Below are 5,067 nucleotides of genomic sequence, written 5' to 3'. Positions count from 1 at the left end.
ACTAAACAAATCATTGAGCTGACGTTGCATCATTGACAAAGACATTTTGTGCTGAAAAAGGGGCTAAATGCACCCAATTTATATGTATGTATGCACATGAAACCGACCTTTTTTATTTCCATAAAAAACACTTTATCTTGGAACGCTTTTCTCCAAAGTTATGGCAATCGTTATAGCTACACATTTCAACTTTATTTTAGGCAATTTTTGTATGCCTAACCTAAAAAACCGCCAATCTGTACGATTTTTTTCTAAACCCATCCATTTTCCCAAATTTTCGAACAGGAAGCGCTCTTCGGCCATTTCCTGTTCCAGCGATGCAAATGAATATTTGGCAAGTGGTAATTGTTATCAATTGTGGCTTTTACGTGTCCTTGGCCGATATTCCGCGCGGTGGCGGTGCATTTTCATCGAGAAAAATAGGTCAATTTTTCCGTTTTTGATATTTTGGCTGATTTTTTTCACAAGTCTCCGTCTAAATTGATTAATTGTTGCTTTTAATGATCATTAATAACCGTTTTGGCCAATTAGGCATGTAATTTGATGACTTCTAATATTTTTGATGGTTGGTGGTTCCCTCATTTATATTACTACTTTATTTTTTTTTAAACCGAACTTTGCAATGTATTTCAGTAAGAGCATACCACCGTTTCCGTTACCACCCTGCTGCTGTATGCCTCTTTCGAGATGACTCGCAGCGAGGGTGGCAGTGCCAAAGCACTTGCACCGTGAAAACACAGGTCTGAAGCGACTATATTTTTGGAGTAACGTTGTTCAAACCACCTTACATACTCGTTACTCCTAGATGCTTTCCTCCCAAAAGTACGATGGACCATGCCTAAGCATCTAAACATTGCGCCAAGGCGCAGGCTTTTCCCCAGCCACGGTGGGTCTCAAGGTCGGCGCGGGTCGCCGGTTAGCCCAGGCGGGTGTCCGAGGAACATCCGCTTGTTTCCCTTTTACCCGGAACTTGCCATTTTAATAGTAATGAAAATATTTTTTATAGTGTCAAATCAGAAAAAATGAATACCGATTATGTTTAACGGATGCCTAATGAACAAAATAAAACACTTAGACTGACTTTACAGCTCCATTTGGCGTAGATATAGCTTTACAACTAAAAAGTCGGTTCCATATGCATACACATGGTTAAATATCTACTCTTGCTTTTCCATTAAAGAGTTAAGTAACTTCGCACTATTATTTTTGTACACTTGTACAAGTAGTTTAACATCAAACTTTCTACGAAACAAGGTTAGGAAGGTAAGTAAATATTTGCGGATGCGGTTCGACGGGCGGTTAAATTGTTGCATAAAAGGTCTGACAAACCATTTATGGGCGTACAGTAAAATTTCGTTTTCGAAAACACGCAGTAAATAGTAGCTTATGCGTATGGCCCTTGCATCCATTCCGAACTTTTATCCATCAAACAAACAACCAATTTAATAATTTCTGGTTGGAGATAACTTTTCGTTTCACAGTCGGAACAGCATCGGCGTTGGCTTTTGTGCGAAGTGATTTGTATTTGCTGGCGATAATCCGACATCACCAGATATAAAAAAAAGTTTATTGTGATTATTCGCAAACATATATTTGTCGTCGCCAAAACCATCTTCTTTTGATGGAGTTGAAAAACGATGTCGATGGAATTGTATAGCCAATTCCTTTTGTAGGCGTAAGCAGTCATAAATACGATAAACATAGAGATTATATATAATATAGAAAATGTATATATAATGACCGAGGAGCCGTACGATTGATTGTATTTAAGTATTAGAGGAATAAAATACAATCTGTGTGAAATCAATTGGTTGAGTACTGGTCGCTGATAACTTGAGATCGCTGTGATCTAAAGCAGTAGCATCATCAACTACATAATTTAGCACATCCCATCAACCAGTTCAGCCAAAGCTATTGGTCAATATGTGGCTTCCGAAAACCGGTCCAATAGCAACGGATGAGATCCACTTCGCTTTACAGTATCCGGTTCGATGGTTAACGGTCTTAGCTACGGAGCCTGCCGGAGAGGTTCGTTGACATTCGAACGTTACATAGCTCTCCACTGGCGTTCTTGTTAAGGGTGTCGACCTAACGGACGCTAGGAGATGTTCACAGCCTTCAATGGTCTTACAACGGTAGCTGCAAGAATGAATGAGCTACATGATTACGTCGTCGGAGCAGTCATTGTGTTCTCAATTAGCCTGGGCCTCTCATTAGTGGCACCGATTGCGATAATCTTTGGACTATCCTATCTTAGGTGGGAAATCTGTCTGATTCATTACAAAATTGCATTTACACCTGCACTCGGTACATTGGGAAATAAACTTTTCTTTGTTGTTTTTTTTTATACATGTAGAATCTTTCGTCGTGTCTATCATCATTTGCACGTGATAACTCAGTCCACATAGACAAAGCCACGATGAATCCATGATTCGCTGCTCCCTACCACATGGGTTCAACCTTTATTGCCAATGAAACAGCTTCACCGAAGTGACACACTGTCACACTTTCACAACGATAGTGGATCCAAATACTGATGGTATGAGGGTAGGTAGTTTGGAAGTGGGAAGAGAGGGCTCTATAGACCATGTACGGCACGTACTAGTTTATCTTGTTAAAAAAAACTGCTATTTTCTGAAGTTGTAATATTTGCTAGCATAAACCTCTTCTTGATTGATTTGAAACTTTCTAACCATACACAGAGAAGGAAACCAGTTCAATCATCTGTAGGGACACACTTTGGAGTTTAAAAACAAATCCACATTCATTTGTCATGCCATGCTTGGTAAATTATGTTAAGAGAATGGAAGTTCGAATCCATTTTCCATCTTACGGACAGACAAACTGCCACTCACGCGAAGGAAACACAGATTCATAAAAAGACCTCCAAATTTGGGAACGGGGAAAGGGATCATAGACCACCGTAGTAACGAGAGCTGGTTCCATCTGAACTCTTCACAGCGTTTCACTTTTAGAAAGGAAAGATCGGGCTATAATCACCCTTGCGAATAATGACCATGAAATGAATTAACTGACTATATGCACTCGCAACAAACATAAGCTAAAATATAGCGTAGGAAAAACAAGTTTTGTGGCTTTCTATCTGTCACATTCCTCTGAACCGGCGAATTGACTGCATTATACCTATTATATGGATTTTCTTATCGTTTACCTTACCTCTCTGAATCGCACTTCAGACTCAATAAAAACTAATAAACGCATGGAAGGTTTGAATACTACATGGGAGTTTACATTTTTTGAAATATAAGGATGTATAAAGGATATTACCTCATTCATATATGATTATAAAACCAAACATTCCGGATTACCTGCGATTTCGAATCCCAGTACTTGTACAAAGATTTGGCTTTCATTTAACAAGTGAAATATTTTTCTCGGTACATCGTTATGTAAATATCCTTATATTTCAAAATGCTGCGAGGAGAAAGCTATTCATACATCAAGTTCGTAAGTTCGTAGACGCACCAGAATTGCCAAAATTTGTTCTCGAAACTAATATGTGAATCAATTAAATCGATGTTAAAAAGATACTTTCTATGGGGGTCTAACAGCTTATAAATTCATCAAAAAATCATCTTATTCAACGTGCAACGTTCAAAGTCAATTGTAGCGTATGCTGTAGAGTAGCAGTATACTTAATTTACACAAAGTGAACTTTCTATTTCTGTTTCTCCTGGTGGTGCACATGTCGCGATCGAGTGTTATCGAATTTGTTGGCTATTCGAAGAGTTAGGTTTACCGCAGTCCCGAACATTTATCGGGTTGGTTACATCATCCTAACAAACGTGAAAGTTTCCGAAAGCAACATGACGAGCGGCATCCTGTCTATTGCTGCATTTAATTGGGAATTGGCTTACGTATTTCATTTTTGTGTGTTTTAAAATGTGTGTTCGACGACCAAAAATTCATAGCAAAGCCCACAAAGCCTTAGAGCAATTGTCAAAGCAATTTTGCAATGCTAACTCACATTTAACCATACAAAAATTTGCAAAATATATTCATCATTATAAATGGACATTGCCATCGCCAGAGACTTCAAAAGTATAACAAAGTATAACCCCTACGACGGCATAAAATGTGATATGGCTGCAAAATATGGGGATTTTTTTATCACAAATGCATTCATTTCCTTTGGAAAAAAGTTGAAAGTAAACTTGGTTTGGACAAAATACAATATGCAGGTGCTCAAACAAGTATCCTACTATAAGAAACGAGCATTACTCGCAAGACTTTACATGCATAACAATCGCAATTGAGCCATGCCACGGCATGGCAAAAATAACGGGTTTTCCTCCCGACAAACGATAGGGCGACAGTCGATTTCACCAACTGCACTCACTCTAGACCACCATTCAGGTTGGAATTCCGCAACTCTTTCCGTGATCACTTCAAACTGCTTTCATGGCACATGTTTCTTATCATATTCTTTAGACGCACAGGAAATAGTTGCTTACCTATACACTACGCTAAATCACGTGCGTTCTCGACTTTGCCGCGATTGAAAAGGGTTAAGATTGCCTCTAAAATGTTTCAATCAGGACGATCGAGGAAACCATCGATTTGCAGTGAAATCTGTGCAAATTACAATCACGATCACTTATTAACCGAAAATACGAAAAATGGTTCACAGATGACTTAGAAGCAACGGATCTGTTCACAGGTGGAAATCGAATGGTTTTCGAACTTTGTAGCTCTCACTAAAAAGCATTTTTTTACTACATAGCGCATGGTTTACACGGGAGGGGGTTAAATGTAGAGTTATGTAGAGTTGCACACACTCAAAACACGACCATTGCTGCTCGAAATTATTATAAAAACTCGAGCTACTCGAAGGGGTGCTGGTGCGCAATGGAGCTTTGCGGTGGAGCTTTGAGTGGAGCGCAATTAGAGCCTTACTCGTAAAAACGAATATTTGTTATTGTACTCGATCACATTCAGAATGAAATCATCGGTGAAATCACAATATACAACCGACTGGTCTTGGCCTACCGCAGGAGATATTTCAATATTTCGATTACGTACGAAAGCTGGCCAGCTGCATTGTCC

The 5,067-nt window shown here is 39.0% G+C and overlaps 1 protein-coding gene across 1 annotated transcript in view; it reads right to left on the bottom strand.

Moving 5' to 3' along the window:
- Window positions 1-4,677, bottom strand: part of LOC126570723 (uncharacterized) — a 7,807-nt gene extending 3,130 nt beyond the window's left edge. The window contains exon 1 of the mRNA XM_050228699.1: window positions 4,476-4,677. The gene's annotated coding sequence lies outside the window, so the exon portion shown is untranslated. The remainder of the gene's footprint in view (window positions 1-4,475) is intronic.
- Between the last annotated feature and the right edge of the window lie 390 nt (window positions 4,678-5,067).

This window comes from Anopheles aquasalis, chromosome 2 (genome assembly GCF_943734665.1).
Source record: "Anopheles aquasalis chromosome 2, idAnoAquaMG_Q_19, whole genome shotgun sequence".
NCBI classification, from domain to species: domain Eukaryota; kingdom Metazoa; phylum Arthropoda; class Insecta; order Diptera; family Culicidae; genus Anopheles; species Anopheles aquasalis.
Note: the sequence above shows the minus strand (reverse complement) of the source record. Positions and strands in the feature narration are given on the sequence as shown.